Genomic DNA, 18,306 nt, shown 5'->3' with positions numbered 1-18,306 from the left:
CCAGTCAATATTTGGAAAGTTAAAGTCTCCCATAATAACTACCCTGTTACTTTCGCTCATATGCAGAATCATCTTCGCCATCCTTTCCTCTACATCCCTAGAACTATTAGGAGGCCTATAAAAAACTCCCAACAGGGTGACCTCTCCTTTCCTGTTTCTAACTTCAGCCCATACTACCTCGGAAGAAGAGTCCCCATTTAGCATCCTCTCCGCCACCGTAATACTGCTCTTGACTAGCAGCGCCACACCTCCCCCTCTTTTGCCTCCTTCTCTGAGCTGACTAAAACACCTAAACCCCGGAACCTGCAACATCCATTCCTGTCCCTGCTCTATCCATGTCTCCGAAATGGCCACAACATCGAAGTCCCAGGTACCAACCCATGCTGCCAGTTCCCCTACCTTGTTTCGTATACTCCTGGCATTGAAGTAGACACACTTCAAACCACCTAACTGAACACTGGCCCCCTCCTGCGACGTCAAATCTGTGCTCCTGACCTCTATACTCTCATTCTCCCTTACCCTAAAACTACAATCCAGGTTCCCATGCCCCTGCTGCATTAGTTTAAACCCCCCCAAAGAGCACTAACAAATCTCCCCCCCAGGATATTTGTGCCCCTCAGGTTCAGATGTAGACCATCCTGTCTGTAGAGGTCCCACCTTCCCCAGAAAGAGCCCCAGTTATCCAGAAGTGTGTGTGTGGGATTCACTCACTCTCTGATACAGTGTGAGTGTGGGATTCACTCACTCTCTGATACAGTGTGTGAGTGTTGTATTTCCTCACTCTCTGATACAGTGTGTGAATGTGGGATTTACTCATTCTCTGATACAGGGTGTGTGTGGGATTTACTCACTCTCTGATACAGTGTGTGAATGTGGGATTTACTCACTCTCTGATACAGTGTGAGAGTGTGGGATTTACTCACTCTCTGATACAGTGTGAGTGTGAGATTCATTCACTCTCTGATACAGTCTGAGTGTGGGATTTACTCACTCTCTGATACAGTGTGTGAGTGTGGGATTTACTCACTCTGATACAGTGTGTGGTTGTGGGATTTACTCATTCTCTGATACAGTGTGAGAGTGTGGGATTTACTCACTCTCTGATACAGTGTGTGAATGTGGGATTTACTCAGTCTCTGATACAGTGTGTGAATGTGGGATTTACTCAGTCTCTGATACAGTGTGTGTGTGGGATTTACTCACTCTCTGATACAGTGTGTGAGTGTGGGATTTACTCACTCTCTGATACAGTGTGTGAATGTGGGATTTACTCACTCTCTGATACAGTGTGTGAGTGTGGGATTTACTCACTCTCTGATACAGTGTGTGAGTGTGGGATTTACTCACTCTCTGATACAGTGTGAGTGTGAGATTCACTCACTCTCTGATACAGTGTGTTAGTGTGGGATTTACTCACTCTGATACAGTGTGTGAGTGTGGGATTTACTCACTCTCTGATACAGTGTGAGTGTGAGATTCACTCACTCTCTCATACAGTGTGTGAGTGTGGGATTTACTCACTCTGATACAGTGTGTGAGTGTGGGATTTACTCACTCTCTGATACAGTGTGTGAGTGTGGGATTTTCTCAGTCTCTGATACAGTGTGTGAGTATGGGATTTACTCACTCTCTGATACAGTGTGTGATTTATTCACTCTGATACAGTGTGTGAGTGTGGGATTTACTCACTCTCTGATACAGTGTGTGAGTATGGGATTTACTTACTCTCTGATACAGTGTGTGATTTATTCACTCTGATACAGTGTGGGAGTGTGGGATTTACTCACTCTCTGATATAGTGTGTGAGTGTGGGATTTACTCACTCTGATAACGTGTGTGAGTGTGGGATTTACTCTCTCTGATACAGTGTGTATGTGTGGAATTTACTCTCTCTCTGATACATTGTGTGAGTGTGGGATTTACTCACTCTGTGATACAGTGATACATTTTGAGTGTGCGTATTACTCAGCTGAGGCCTAACCAATGTTTTATACAGTTCCATCATAACCTGCCTGTTCTTAAACTCTGTGCCTCGGCTAATAGAGACAAGGATAGCACAGGCCCGGGGTTTTCAAGCTCAGAGTCGTGACCTGTGGGTGGATCTCTGGCAAGTTTCAGGAGGGTGCTGGTGATGCAGATCGCGGGAGGAATGGCCAATGGTCACGTCTAGTGTTTACAAATGCCGACCGTGATGGCCGTTTGAGATTGTCGGCCATTCCGCGCATGCCTGCCTTGTCAAGTAGTGCGCAGGTCCGGAGCTCAGCAAGGGGTCTGGCTGCTCCTGACGTCAGCGCGCTGTCCCAGGCCAGTTTTTAATCAGCAAATTCTGGAGTCCTCCCACCGGAAGCAGTGGCAGAGAGCAGGTCAACGCCCCGTACGCTGACATCACGTGTTCTGGGCCCGAGAGAGATTCCTCCATTTTGCAGCTGCCAGCAGTGCTGGAGTGAACTCCAGGGCCTCTGGATAACAACCCATGAAGAAGCTGAAAACAGGAACAAAGCAGCACAACGATGAGTATTTGAGGGGTGGGTTTATAAATTGTGCCACTGCAATCAGGAGTCAAATTTCATGGGTGTTACATACAGGGAATTACTGGCAAATGAAAGTTTAAAACCCTCAAAATGTCAAAGACGTTTGAAGACTAAGCAGGGCGAGTTCGAGGACAAACCTCTGTATTTTTTTCAATGGATGCAGTGAGATCTTCAATCATCAGCTGGAGTCATTATCAGAAATGTAACATTGAATAACAAAGCAAGTGAGATCGTGGGGACCGAGCAGGCCCACCTGTCACATTAAAGTCAAGTGAAAATGGTGGGTCGTGAAGATCAGCCGGAGATGGTCGCAAAGGCCGCCCAGCGAGGGTCCCGAAGGATGGGAGGTTGGTAAAAATGGGACCCCGGTTAAAAAGTTTGATACACACTGCCATAGGCTTCCTTAACCATTGTATCCAACTGTTCTATGTTAAGGTACTGGTGTACATGCACACCAAGATTCCTCCGGTCCTTCGTGCCTCCCAGCGTCCTGCCATTTATCATGTATTCTCTTGTCTTGTTTGTCCTGCCCAACTGCATCTCTTCCAGATTGAATTCCAATTGCCACTGATCAGTCCATCTGTGTCCTCCTGTATTCGGAGGCTATCCTCCTCAACATTTACCACCCCACCAAATTTCATATCATCTGCAAACTTACTGATCAACCCTCCTACATTCATATCTAAAGCATTTGTATCAACCACCAACAGCCAGGGCCTCAACACTGATCCCTGTGGGAACCCACTGGACAGTCTTCCAGTCAGAAAAACACTCCTCCACCAACTGCCTCTGCTTTCTACCACTCAGCCAATTTTGGATCCAATTTGCCAAATTTCCTTATGTCCCATAGAAACTGACCTTCGCTATCAGTCTCCCATGTGGGACCTGATGAAAAGCCTTGCTGAAGTCCAAGTAGACTACGTCAAAATGCATTTCGCTCATCTACACACCTGTTCACCTCTTTAAAAAAAATTCAATCAAGTTGGTCAGACATGTCCTCCCCTGAACAAAACCATGCTGACTGTTCCTGATTAATCCCTGCCACTACAAATGCAGATTAATTCTGTGTCTCAGAATTGCTTCCAATAGTTTCCACATTAAAGGTAAAATGATAATTCAGTACAGAGTAGGGCCCATGACAGAGCACAGTGGTAACTTGTGTGTGGAACCGGAGGATGTAGGTAGGGTTTAAAATGAGTACTTTGTGTCAGTGTTCACCCGTGAGAAGGACAGTGTGGGTATAGAAATCAGGGAGAAGGACTGTCATAAAGCTAAAGAGATTAATATAGACAGAGAGGAGGTTCTGAGTGGGAGGCTTCAAAGTAGACAAAGCTCCAGGGCCAGATGAAGTGTATCCCAGGCTGCTGAGTGAGGAAATAGCAGGGACACTGGCAATAATTTTCAATTCCTCTCTGGCCACAGGAGAGGCGCTGGCGGACTGGAGGATTGCCAAGGTGGTACCATTATTGAAGAAGGGAGGAAAGGATAAACCAGGAAACTACAGACCAATCAGTCTAACCTGAGTGGTTACTTGTAAAACAACTTCATTTTACCTGCAAGTATCCTTTCACGTCTCCTTTTTCCTCTCCTAATTTCCGTTTTAAGTTCCCTCTTGCACATTCTGTACACCTGTGACGCTTCTGCTGTTTTGAGCCCTCGATATCTCCCACAGGCCCCCCCCCCCCCTTTTCTACTTATCCAACGCTGTATATCCCTCAATATACATGGTTGACTGGATTTGTTGGTCTCACCCTTTTCTTGATTGGAACATGTTGGCCGTGTACTCTCCCTATTTCCTTGTTGAATGTGTCCCACTGTTCTGTCACAGATTTACCGAAAGGTGTCTGCTCCCGATCCACTCTGGCCAAATCATATCTGATCTTATTAAAATCAGCCTTCCTCCATTTGTGAACTTTGATCTGAGGTCCATCCATGTCCTTTTCCAGAACTATCTTGCACTTAATGAATTATGATCACGGTCTGCAAAATGCTCCCCCAACGATACTTCAACCACTTGTCCAGCTTTGTTACTGAAAATGAAGTCCAAGACCGCCCCTCTCTTGTCTGTCCTTCTACGTACTAGCTTAAAAAGTTCTCATGGATGCATTTTAAGAATTCCGCTCCCTCTAAACTTTCACACTATGACTACACCAGTTCATATTGGGGAAGTTGGAATCCCCCACTGATCCCACTATCACACTCCTATTACTTTGCCACTTCTCTCAAATTTGTCTACATATTTGCTCTTCTATATCTTTCGGATGGTTAGGGGACTATAGAACACTCCAGTAATGTGATTGCTCCTTTTTGGTTTTTAAGATATACCCATTTGGCTTCAGTTGAAGAGCCTTCTTAGATGCCGTCTCTCCTTACTGATGTCATTCATTCCCTGATCAAAATTGTGACACCCGCGCCCCTTTTACCTCCTGCCCGATCTCTCCTGGAGATCCTATATGCCGGAATATTGAGCTCCCAATCCTTCCCCTCTCCCAACCGTGATTCAGTGACAGCAAATACATCAAACCCCAGATTCTCACTTCATCTGCCTTGTTCGTCAGACTCCCAATCTCGCTGTGATATATAATGCATACTTACAGTTTAGTGCTCAGTTAGCGGTTTGTGTGTGTGTAAGTTTTATCCTCAATGTCCCTGTGATATATAATGCATATTTTACTGCTTCCTGCTCAGTTACTGGTGTGTCAGAGTGAGAGAATGTGAGTATGTGTGCGTGTGTTTTATTTTCAATGTCACTCTATGATATATAACACATATTCTACTGCTTACTGATCAGATATTGATGAGTAAGTGTGTGTTCGTGTGTGCGAGAGAGTCGGCATGAATGTGTGCGAAAGTGTGTATTACCCTCACTGTCTCTCATTGATACATAACACATATTTTACTGCTTACTTTCAGTGTGTGTGTGTGTGAGAGAGTGTGAGTGTGAGAGAGAGTGTGAGTGTGAGAGCGAACGTTTGTGTGTGTGTGTGTGTGTCAGTTTTCCCCTCATTGTCTCAGTGATATATAATGCATATATTAGTGTCTGCTGCTCATTACTGGTATGTGAGAGCATGTGTGTGAGAGAGAGAGAGACAGCGCATGTGTGTGAGAGAGCATGTGTGTGAGAATAAGCGTGCATGTGTGTGTGAAAGTGTGTATGTGTGAGAATGCATGTGCGAGCATGTATGTGTGTTTGTGAGAGAGTGCACTTATGTGTATTTTATCCTCATTGTCTCTCTTTGATGTATGATGCATATTTTACTACTTATTACTCAGATATTGTTGTGTCAGAGAGTTTGTGAGTATCAGAAAGTGTGTGAATATGTGAGAGTCTGAGAGTGTGTGAGGGACTGTGTGCAAGAGTGTGTGTCAGTCCGTGTGACAGAGTGTGTGAGTGTGAGAAATAGTCTTCAGGAGTGTGAGGGGAGAGAGTATGTGTGTGCTTTACCGTCATTGTCTCTCTGTGATATATAACATATTTTACTGCTTACTGCTCAGTTACTGAAGTGTGAGAGTGGCGAGAGTGTGTTTTACCCTCACTGTCCCTCTGCGATACAAGACGCATATTTAACTGCTTAATGCTCAGTGACTTGTGTGTGTGAGAGAGAGAGCCTGGGTGTGCGTGAGAGGGCCTGGGTGTGCGTGAGAGCCTGGGTGTGCGTGAGAGAGCCTGGGTGTGCGTGAGAGAGCCTGGGTGTGCGTGAGAGAGCCTGAGTGCGCGTGAGAGAGCCTGAGTGCGCGTGAGAGGGCCTGGGTGTGCGAGAGAGAGCCTGGGTGTGCGTGAGAGAGCCTGGGTGTGCGTGAGAGAGCCTGGGTGTGCGTGAGAGAGCCTGGGTGTGCGTGAGAGAGCCTGGGTGTGCGTGAGAGAGCCTGGGTGTGCGAGAGAGAGCCTGGGTGTGCGTTAGAGAGCCTGAGCGTGCGTGAGAGAGCCTGGGCGTGCGTGAGAGAGCCTGAGCGTGCGAGAGAGAGCCTGGGCGTGCGTGAGAGAGCCTGAGCGTGCGTGAGAGAGCCTGAGTGTGCGTGAGAGAGCCTGAGTGTGCGTGAGAGAGCCTGAGTGTGCGTGAGAGAGCCTGAGTGTGCGTGAGAGAGCCTGGGTGTGCGTGAGAGAGCCTGGGTGTGCGTGAGAGAGCCTGGGTGTGCGTGAGAGAGCCTGGGTGTGCGTGAGAGAGCCTGGGTGAGCGTGAGAGAGCCTGGGTGTGCGTGAGAGAGCCTGGGTGTGCGTGAGAGAGCCTGCGTGTGCGAGAGAGAGCCTGGATGTGTGTTAGAGAGCCTGAGCGTGCGTGAGAGAGCCTGGGCGTGCGAGAGAGAGCCTGGGCGTGCGTGAGAGAGCCTGAGCGTGCGTGAGAGAGCCTGAGCGTGCGTGAGAGAGCCTAAGTGTGTGTGAGAGAGCTTGAGTGTGAGTGAGAGATAGTGTTTGTATGATCGAGTGAGAGTGTGAGGATGTGTTTTGCGTCATTGTTTCGCGGTGAGATACAACAAATATTTTACAGCTTACTGCTCAGTTAATGGTGTGTAAGTGTGTGTGTGAGTGAGAGAGTGTGTGAGACTCTCAGTGAAGTATAACACATATTTTACAGCTTACTGTTCAGTTCCTGGAGTGCGGTGAGTGAGTGTGTGATAGAAAGTGTGAGCAGAAGTGTGTGCACGTGGGAGTCAGTTTTCTCCTCACTGCCTCTGTGATATATAATGCATATATTAGTGTCTGCCGTTCAGTTACAGGTATGTTTGAGAGGGTGTGAGAGAGAGAGAGAGTGGGTGCGTGAGAGAGAGAGAGAGTGGGTGCGTGAGAGAGAGAGAGAGAGAGAGGGGGAGTGGGTGCGTGAGAGGGGGAGTGGGTGCGTGAGAGGGGGAGTGGGTGCGTGAGAGGGGGAGTGGGTGCGTGAGAGGGGGATTGGGTGCGTGAGAGGGGGAGTGGGTGCGTGAGAGGGGGAGTGGGTGCGTGAGCGAGTGAGCCTATGTGTATTTGACATTGTCACTATTTGATATATATAACATATTTTGCTGTTGCTGCTCAGTTACCGGTGTGTGTGTGTGTGTGTGTGTGTGCGCGCGAGAGAGTGAGAGTGTGTTTTACCATCACGGTCTCTGTGATATATGATGCATATTTTACTGCTTACTGCTCAGTTACTCTTGTGTCAAAGTGTGTGTGAATATCAGAGTATGTGTGAGTGTGTGCGAGAGAATGTGTCACTGTGTGTGCAAGAGTGTATGAGTATGAGATATAGTCTGCTTGTGAGTGTGTGTGTTTTGCCTTCATTGTCTCTGATATTTCACATATTTTACTGCTCAGTTACTGGTGTGGGAGTGCGTGTTTATCCTCACTATCTGGCTATCATATATAATATATTTTACTGCTTACTGCTCAGTTACTTAAGTGTGAGAGTGGAGAGAGTGTGTTTTACCCTCACTGTCCCTCTGCGATATATAACACATTTAACTGCTTACTGCTCAGTGACTGGTGTGTGTGAGAGTCTGTGAGAGAGGGAGCAAGAGTGTGAGTGTGTGTGAGAGTTAGTGTTTGCCAGAGAAATAGAGTGTGAGTGTGTGTTTTACCCTCACCTTTGAATGTGTCACTGTGTGTGTGAGTGTATGAGTGTGAGAAATAATCTGTGTGAGTACCTTCATTGTCTCTGTTGATATATAACACATATTTTACTGCTCAGTTACTGATGTGCGAGTGTGTGTTTTACCCTCACTGTCCCTCTGTGATATATAACGCATATTTAACTGCTTACTGCTCAGTGACTGGTGTGCGTGTGAGAGAGAGAGTCAGTGAGAGAGAGAGTGAGAGAGAGCGTGAGTGTGTGTGAGAGTTAGTGTTTGCCAGAGAAATAGAGTGTGAGTGTATGTTTTACCCTCACTGTCTCTCTGCGATATATAATTCATATTTTACCGCTCAGTTACTGGTGTGTGTGAATGAGATAGTGTACGAGTGTGTGAGAGAGAGAATGTGTGAGAGAGTGAAATATATGAGTTATAAAGCAGAGAGAGACAGTGAGGGTACACACATACTCACACACTCTCTCTCTCTCTCTCTCACACACACACACACACACACACACACACACACTCCCTCACACCAGTAACTGAGCAATAAGCTGTGGAATATTCATTATATATCACAGAGAGACAGTGAGGTTACTGCACGCACTCATGGGTCGATTGTCCCAAAAGACATGCTGCTAGGTAATTTGGACATTCTGAATTCCCCCTCCGTGTACCCAAACAGGCGCCAGAATGTGGCGACTAGGGGATTTTCACAGGTACTTCATTGCAGTGTTAATGTAAGCCTACTTGTGACAAGAAAGTTTATGATAAGATTGATTCACAGAGGTACTGGTGTGTGAGAGTGTGTTTGACCCTCCATATCTCTCTGTGATATAGGACACATATTGTACTGCTTACTGTTCATTTACTGGTGAGTGAGAGTGGGTAAGTGAGAGAGTGTGAGTATTATCCTCATTGTTTCTATGATATATAACATTTTACTGCTTACTGCTCAGTTATTGTTGTGTGTGTGTGTGTGTGTGTGTGTGTGTGTGTGTGAGTGAGTTTGGCTGTCAGTTTTACCCTCACTGTCTTTGATATATAACACATATATTAGTGATTGCTGCTCTGTTACTGGGGTATGAGTTTGTATGAGATTGTGTGTGTGTGAGCCTGTGTGTATTTTCCCCCACTGTCTCTCTTTGATATATAACACATTATTTACTCTTACAGGTGTGTGTGAGTTTTACCCTCACTATGTATCTGTGATATATAACACATATTTTACTCTTACAGGTGTGTGTGTGTTTTACCCTCACTATGTATCTGTGATATATAACACATATTTTACTCTTACAGGTGTGTGTGTTTTACCCTCACTATGTATCTGTGATATATAACACATATTTTACTCTTACAGGTGTGTGTGTGTTTTACCCTCACTATGTATCTGTGATATATAACACATATTTTACTCTTACAGGTGTGTGTGTGAGTTTTACCCTCACTATGTATCTGTGATTATATAACACATATTTTACTGTTACAGGTGTGTGTGTGTTTTACCCTCACTATGTATCTGTGATATATAACACATATTTTACTCTTACAGGTGTGTGTGAGTTTTACCCTCACTATGTATCTGTGATATATAACACATATTTTACTCTTACAGGTGTGTGTGTGAGTTTTACCCTCACTATTTATCTGTGATATATAACACATATTTTACTCTTACAGGTGTGTGTGTGTTTTACCCTCACTATGTATCTGTGATATAGAACACATATTTTACTCTTACAGGTGTGTGTGTGAGTTTTACCCTCACTATTTATCTGTGATATATAACACATATTTTACTCTTACAGGTGTGTGTGTGTTTTACCCTCACTATGTATTTGTGATATATAACACATATTTTACTCTTACAGGTGTGTGTGTGTGTGTTTTACCCTCACTATGTATCTGCGATATATATCACAAATGTAACTGCTTACTGCTCAGTGACTGGTATGTGTGTGAGTGAGAGTGACTGAGTGTGTGTGAGAGAGAGAGTGTGTGAGAGAGAGAAGCAGCATCTTTGTGTGAGAGAGAGCGTAAGTGTGTGTGACAGTTGTGTGTGTGTTTTGCCCTCTTTGTTTCTCTGTGATACATCACAAATATTATACAGCTTATTGCTCAGTAAATAGCGTGTGTGTGCGTGAGATAGTATGTGTGAGAGGGAGTGAGATAATGTGCGAGATAGTGAGCATAAATGAGAGTGAGAGTGAGATGGTGTGTGTGTGAGAGGGAGTGAGTGTGTGTGAGAGGGAGTGAGTGTGTGTGAGAGGGAGTATGTGTGAGTGTGTGAGTGAGATAGTGTGCAAGAGAGAGTGTGTGTGTGAGAGGGAGTGAGTGAGATAGTGACTGTGAGCGAAAGTGTGTGAGTGAGATAGTGAGTGTCAGTCTGAGTGTGTGTGAGGGAGTGAGTGTGAGCAAGAGTGTGTGAGTGAGAGTGAAGGAGTGTGACAGAGCGTGTGAGTGAGATAGTGAGTGTGAGTGAAAGTGTGCAAGTAAGATAGTGAGTGTTAGTGACAGTGTGTGTGAGGGAGTGAGTGTGAGTGAGAGTGTGTGAGTGTGAGTGAGAGTGTGTGTGAGGTAGTGTGTGTGTGAGGGAGTGAGAGTGTGTGTGAGGGAGAGTCTGTATGTGTGAGGGACAGTGAGTGTTTGTGTATGTGCGTGAGAGAGCAACAGGGTGAAAAGTGGATGTACTGCTGATGGGCAGCAGGGTAGCACAGTGGTAAGCACTGCTGCCTGACAGCTTCAGAGACCTGGATTTGATTCTGACTTCGGGCGACTGTGTGGAGTTTGTACATTCTTCCGTGTCTGTTTGGGTTTCCTCCGGTTTCCTCCCACAGTCCAAAGATATGCAAGTTATGGGGTTTGGATATGCTAAACTGACCCTCGGTGGGGTTACAAGGAGAGGGTGGGAGATTGGTCTTAGCGTGACGTGCTCATTCAGAGGGTCAATGCAGACACGATGGGTTGAATGGTCTCCTTCTGCACTGTAGGGTTTCTATGAGAGAGAGAGTGTTTGTGAGTGTGTGTGACTGTGTCTGAGAGTGTGTGCAAGAGACAGAGTGTGTGTGTGCGCGTGTTACCCTCACTTTTTCTCTCTGATATGTAACAAATATTTTACTGCTCAGTAAGCAGTAAAATGTGAGACAGTGTGTGAGAGACAGCGCGAGTGTGTGATTTACCCTCACTGTCTCTCTATGGTGTATAACACATATTGTACAGCTTACTGCTCAGTTACTGCTGTGTGACTGTCTGAGTGAGCGCGTGTGAGTGAGAGAGTGAATGCATATTTTACCCTCACTATCTCTGTGGTATATATCGCATACTTTATTGCTTACTGCTCAGTGACTGGTGTGTTGGCGAGAGAGTGTGTATGTGAGAGAGAGTGTGAGTGCATGTTTTACCCTCACTGTATCTCTGTGATATATGTCACATATTTAATTGCTTCCTGCTCAGTGACTGGTGTGTGAGAGAGAGAGAGAGTGAGTGAGTGAGTGCGTGTGTATTAACCTCACTGTCTCTCTGTGATATATAATTAATATTTTATTGATTACTACTATGTTCTGGATTTGTGAGTGTCTGTGGGAGAGACAGTGCATGGGTGTGTGTGTGAGAGAGAGAGTGTATGAGAGAAAGAGTGTGCGTGAGTGTGTATAAACCTCACTGTTACTCTGTGCTCTATACAACATATTTTACTGCTTAATGCTCAGTGATTGGTGTGTGTGTGTTTCACCCTCAGACTCTGTGATATATAATGCTTATGTTGTGCTTACTGCTAAGTTACTTGTGAGTGAACATGTGCATAAGAAAATATGAGTGTGTGTTTTACCCTCACTGTCTCTCTGTAATAGATAATGCATATTTTACTGCTTACTGTGGGAGAATGTGTGAGTGTGTTTTACCCTCACTGTCTGTGTATGATCTATGGCATATTTTACTGCTTTCTGCTCAGTTGTTGGTGTCTGAATGTGTGTGAGAGTGTGTGTTTTCCACTGTAGCTGTCTGTCTCTGTTATGGGTCATGTGTTAGCGAAAAATCAATTTGATTCTATAACTCTCTGCCTCTGTTCTGTGTGCTTGCATTTGTAGCTGTCTATCTCTGTTAGAGGATTCTGGGTTTAATCTCTAGCTGTCCACCTCTCTGATGAGCATGATTTTATTGTGTTTTCTGTTCTTGTCAATATCTGTTCTGAGTTAATGGTGAATTTTCTGTTCAATATTGATCTTCCATTATTACTTTTAGTGATAATATTGATATAACAAATGATCTGTATCCACGTCTCATGAAAATGACACTGTACCGTTATATCGGAGATCGTTCGAGTTAAACCAGGGACTGGTTTAGCACAGTGGGCTAAACAACTGGCTTGTAATGCAGAAGAAGGCCAGCAGCGCGGGTTCAATCCCGTAACTGCCACCCCGAACAGGTGCTGAAATGTGGCGACTAGGGGCTTTTCACAGTAACTTCATTGAAGCTTACTTGTGACAAGAAGCGATTATTATTATGTATTTTGCACTAAGGTGCAAAAAAAGTGCAAATGGATTACATCCACATTGATTGCTGAATCTATACCTAATTAATACTCTACTGGTTACTTTACAGATGAAAAGCTGTTATCACAACAAGTTGATCCAACGTTCCATGATATGGAGGGAGGACGAATTGTGGAAAAATATCCCACCTGCCCTCTCGTGTATCACTGTTGGATTGGACATGTTTATCTGGGACTTGAGGTCAATGTGAGTGTGACTGCTTCTGTTCTCTGTGACGGTGGAGTTGATGTTGTGTCTGTGTCTCTGCAATGTTGGATTAATATTGTACTTACTGTCAGTTAGAAGGAGATGGCGGCACATGAGGAATCATCATCTTGTTCTTGGAACTCATTTCTTCATCTGTTGAACTAGGGGGAAGAAAGCAAATCTCTTGTAAATCAGGGTCAGATGAGGCCAATGATAGATCAATCTATTCTTTCAACTGATAATCACAGAATTTATAGTGCAAAAGGAGGCCATTCGGTCCATCGAGCCCATCTTTGTAAAGAGCGTTCCACGCCTCCACCCTTACCCAGTAACCCCACCTAACCATGTGAAATGAAAAGAAAATCGCTTATTGTCACAAATTAAATGAAGTAACTGTGAAAAGCCCCTCGTCGCCACATTCCAGCGCCTGTTCGGGGAGGCTGGTACGGGAACTGAACCGTGCTGCTGGCCTGCACTTGGTCTGCTTTAAAAGCCAGCGATTTAGCCCAGTGTGCTAAACCAGCCCATGTGCGCTGTTGGACAGTATTGGACACTAAGTGCAATTTATCATGGCCATTCCACCTAACCCGCACATCTGACTGTGGGAGGAAACTGGAGCACCCGGAGGAAACCCACGCAGATACGGGGAGAACGTGCAGACTCCGCACAGACAGTGACCAAGCCGGGATTCGAACCTGGGACCCTAGAGCTGTGAAGCAACCGTGCTAACCACGATGCCACCGTGCTGCCCCCAATCAGTAAAAGAAAGAAAATACTCTCCAAATCCTAACCCAGAATCAGACAATAAGCCAGGCCCAGAAAGAGCTCTCCCTCCACGCCCCCCACCCCCCACCCACTCCAAGTCCCGGAACAAGATCGTGCTCCGCTGCGCCTCTTGCAAACAGCCCCCGATTCTCCCTGAACTCCCCCCGAGTCAGTCATGATCTCTGAGCCTCTTTGCTCACACTCCCAGATGGAGGTGCTGCTGCAATGAGAACGCTGTTTCCTCGCTGACCTGGGCGCTGACATTGACATTTCCCTCAGTTTCAACAAAGCGATTCAGTGACCAAATGGAGAGTGTGGGGGAGGGGCTGCGCATGCGCTCCCAATCTCAGAATGACGACAAGCAGGGGCGGGGTTACACCGGGCATGCGCACATCCCCGCCGCAATTCAGCATTGAGAATCAATGGGAATATTCCCCTTTTCACTGTCATTACATATCGGGCAAAACCTCCTTTCGAGTCCGTGTTGGGGGGTCTGTGTGTGTGGCTGCAAGTGGCCCTGCGCCCTCGGGCTCAACCAATCACCTTTGTAGCTGTGTGTTTGTCCCAATGAGAGATTCAATTTGCAGTCATTGCCTGCAGCTTGTTTGTTATTACACTGTCACTCAGCCCCTGAAACTCTCACTTTCTGCAAACTACCATTCCACTGAACCACAGAATTACTACAGTGTGAAGGAGGCAATTCGGCCCATCGAGTCTGCAGCGACCCTCTGAAAGAGCGCCCCAGCTCCGCCCACTCGCCGCCTTATCCCCATAAACCCGTAACCCCACTGAACCGACACACCCTTGGACACAGCGGGAATTCAGCATTGCCGATCCACCAAACCTGCACATCTATGGCCTGTGGGAGGATATCGGAGCACCCGGAGGAAACCCACCCACACACACGGGGAGAACATGCAAATGCCATACAGGCAGTCACCCAATGCTAGAATTGAACCCAGGTCCCTGGCACAGTGAGGCAGCAGTGCGAACCACTGTTCCACCTCTGGGTTCACTCACTCCCCTGGTTCACTCAACCCCCTGGTTCACTCACTCCGCTGGTTCACTCACTCCGCTGGTTCACTCACTCCGCTGGTTCACTCACTACCCTGGTTCACTCACTTCCCTGGTTCACTCACTTCCCTGGTTCACTCACTTCCCTGGTTCACTCACTTCCCTGGTTCACTCACTTCCCTGGTTCACTCATTCCTCTGGTTCACGCGCTCCCCTGGTTCACGCGCTCCCCTGGTTCACCCGCTCCCCTGGTTCACGCGCTCCCCTGGTTCACGCGCTCCCCTGGTTCACGCGCTCCCCTGGTTCACGCGCTCCCCTGGTTCACGCGCTCCCCTGGTTCACGCGCTCCCCTGGTTCACGCGCTCCCCTGGTTCACGCGCTCCCCTGGTTCACTCGCTCTCCTGGTTCACTCACTCTCCTGGTTCACTCACTCTCCTGGTTCACTATATCCCCTGGTTCACTCACTCTCCTGGTTCACTCACTCCCCTGGTTCACTCACTCCCCTGGTTCACTCGCTCCCCTGGTTCACTCGCTCCCCTGGTTCACTCGCTCCCCTGGTTCACTCGCTCCCCTGGTTCACTCGCTCCCCTGGTTCACTCGCTCCCCTGGTTCACTCGCTCCCCTGGTTCACTCGCTCTCCTGGTTCACTCGCTCTCCTGGTTCACTCGCTCTCCTGGTTCACTCGCTCTCCTGGTTCACTCGCTCTCCTGGTTCACTCGCTCTCCTGGTTCACTCGCTCTCCTGGTTCACTCGCTCTCCTGGTTCACTCGCTCTCCTGGTTCACTCGCTCCCCTGGTTCACTCACACCCCTGGTTCACTCACTCTCCTGGTTCACTCACTCTCCTGGTTCACTCACTCTCCTGGTTCACTCTCTATCCAAATGGACATATTAGTGGGAGGCAGCATGGTTTTGTGAAGGGGAGTTCATGTCTCACTAACTTGATAGAGTTTTCCGAAGAGGTCACAAAGATGATTGATGCAGGTAGAGCAGTGGATGTTGTCTATAATGACTTCAGTAAGGCCTTGTCAAAGGTCCCTCATGGTAGACTGGTACAAAAGGTGAAGTCACATGGTATCAGGAGTGAGCTGGCAAAGTGGATACAGAACTGGCTAGGTCATAAAGGCAGAGAGTGGAAATGGAAGGATGCTTTTCTAATTGGAGTGCTGTGACTAGTGGTGTTCCGCAGGGATCAGTGCTGGGACCTTTGCTGTTCGTAGTATATATAAATGATTGGGAGGAAAATGTAACTGGTCTGATTAGTAAGTTTGCAGATGACACAAAGGTTGTTGGAATTGCGGTAGTGATGATGACTGTCAGAGGATACAGCAGGATTTAGATTGTTTGGAGACTTAGGCGGAGAGATGACAGATGGAGTTTAATCCGGACAAATGTGAGATAATGCATTTTGGACGGTCTAATGCCGGTAGGGAATAGACATTGAATAGTAGAACTCTCAAGAGTATTGAAAGTCAGAGAGATCTAGGAGTACAGGTCCACAGGTCACTGAAAGGGGCAACAAAGGTGGAGAAGGTAGTTAAGGAAGCACACGGCATGCTTGCCTTCATTGGCCGGGGCATTGTGAATAAGAATTGGCAAGTCATGTTGCAGCTGTACAGAACCTTAGTTAGGCCACACTTGGAGTATAGTGTTCAATTCTGGTCGCCACACTACTAGAAGGATGTGGAAGCTTTAGAGAGAGTGCAGAAGAGATTAACCAGGATGTTGCCTGGTATGGAGGGCGTTAGCTATGAGGAGCGGTTGAATAAACTTGGTTAGTTCTCACTGGAACGACGGAGGTTGAGGGGCGACCTGACAGAGATAGACAAAATTATGAGGGGCATAGACAGAGTGGATAGTCAGAGGCTTTTCCCCAGGGTAGAGGGGTCAATTACTCGGGGGCATAGGTTTAAGGTGCGAGGGGCAATGTTTAGAGTAGATGTACGAGGCAAGTCTTTTTTACACAGAGGGTAGTGGGTGCCTGGAACTAGCTGCCAGAGGACGTAGTGGAAGCAGGGACGATAGTGACATTTAAGGGCCATCTTGACAAATACATGAATAGGATGGGAATAGAGGGGTACGGACCCAGGAAGTGTAGAAGGTTGTAGTTTAGTCGGGCAGCATGGTCGGCACAGGCTTGGAGGGCCGAAGGGCCTGTTCCTGTGCTGTACTTTTCTTTGTTCACCTTTAGATTTACACACTTCTCTGGTATTACAATTCTCATGATTCACACAATCATCTGGTGAATACACTCCCTGCTTTATACATTCCCCTGTTGTACATACTACCCTGGTTTACACACCTTTTATTGTGCACATTCTCATGGTTTTGCACACTCTCCTGGTTTACACTCACTAATTTTAAACACTCTCCTGGATGGAAACTCCCCTGGTTGTAAATATTCCTCTGATTTCCAGGTGCCCGGATTGTGGAAGTGTCTCCCCTCCACACAGAAAGTCCAGCTCTATGAGTTCATCCTTATCCTTGTTTCTCTGTCACTCTCTATTTTTCTCTGTCTCTGTCTCAAATTTTCAATATTTCATCAGGAGTGTTATGGACACAGTGACAACTGGTGTAACACTGACCCTCACTGTGAACACTGGATACATTGATAACACGTGTAACACTGGCCCTCACTGTGCACACTGGACACGGTGATAACATGTGTAACACTGGCCCTCACTGTGAACACTGGACATGGTGATAACACGTGCAACACTGGCCCTCACTGTGAACACTGGATACAGTGATAACACGTGTAACACTGGCCCTCACTGTGAACACTGGACACTGAGATAACACGTGTAACGCTGGCCCTCACTGTGATCACTGGACACAGTGATAACACGTGTAACACTGGCCCTCACTGTGAACACAGCTGCCGTGTTGTGGGTGAGACGGTCACTGTCCCACCTCCATACAGAAAGTCCGGCTCTGCGAGTCCATCTTTATTTTTTAAATTTGCTATTGGGATCAGAATGGTCAGAATGTGTGTGTCACTGTGAAAATCTCCACTCTCAGAGGGGGTGGGATTATTCTTTAACTGGGGGTCCCTGCTTGTTGAGTTTGCGGTTCAGTGTTACCGGGCAGTGCAGGAGGATCACATCAAATAGGAAAATCTCCACTGATAGAGAGGAGATCAATTGTATTTTCACCTTTAAGGAAGGTGTGTCATCAATGAATTTAGATTTAAAAATATGACTGGCTGCTGCCGGGTATTTAGGTAAACAGAAAACTCAGAGAATTGATCAGTAAGTGAGATGAAAATCTATAATTAAGACACGGATTGGGAAACAAGTGTTGAGAAGAGGGAGAATTCTGCCCTGGGAAATGTCATTTCCAGACCTTGTGTGTGGATGTGAATATTGTGGAAGAGAGAGTGTGTGAAAGGGGCGGACCAAACAGGAGAAACCAACTGTGTTTGTGTGTCCGCTCTGACCAGGAGATCTCCCAATCCCTCTGGGACTAAATGGAAATATTTTTTACTCGAACAATCCCCCTGTTCCCCTCCTACTTTTCCAAGTTGGATTTCAGGGCAGTTTCGATGCTGCTTTCCAGATTTCTGTGGAAAGGTTGGGAAAATGAGGGCGATCGGGTGAGAGAGCGCGAACAGTGCATCAGTAAAACGGGGTTAAATACAAAATGGAGCCTTCAAATCGCGTGAAACCTTTTCTACAGCAAACATGAGAGTGTGAGAGACAGGAAGGAATTATCCTGG

The 18,306-nt window shown here is 46.6% G+C and overlaps 1 protein-coding gene across 1 annotated transcript in view; it reads right to left on the bottom strand.

Annotated features, from left to right (window-relative positions):
- The window catches only part of LOC140400001 (histone H2B-like), a 135,700-nt gene that overhangs the window by 10,303 nt on the left and 107,091 nt on the right, over positions 1-18,306 (bottom strand). Inside the window, exon 2 of the mRNA XM_072489497.1 lies at positions 12,898-12,972. The gene's annotated coding sequence lies outside the window, so the exon portion shown is untranslated. The remainder of the gene's footprint in view (positions 1-12,897; positions 12,973-18,306) is intronic.

The sequence above is a fragment of the Scyliorhinus torazame genome, chromosome 24 (genome assembly GCF_047496885.1).
Source record: "Scyliorhinus torazame isolate Kashiwa2021f chromosome 24, sScyTor2.1, whole genome shotgun sequence".
Classification (NCBI taxonomy): domain Eukaryota; kingdom Metazoa; phylum Chordata; class Chondrichthyes; order Carcharhiniformes; family Scyliorhinidae; genus Scyliorhinus; species Scyliorhinus torazame.
Note: the sequence above shows the minus strand (reverse complement) of the source record. Positions and strands in the feature narration are given on the sequence as shown.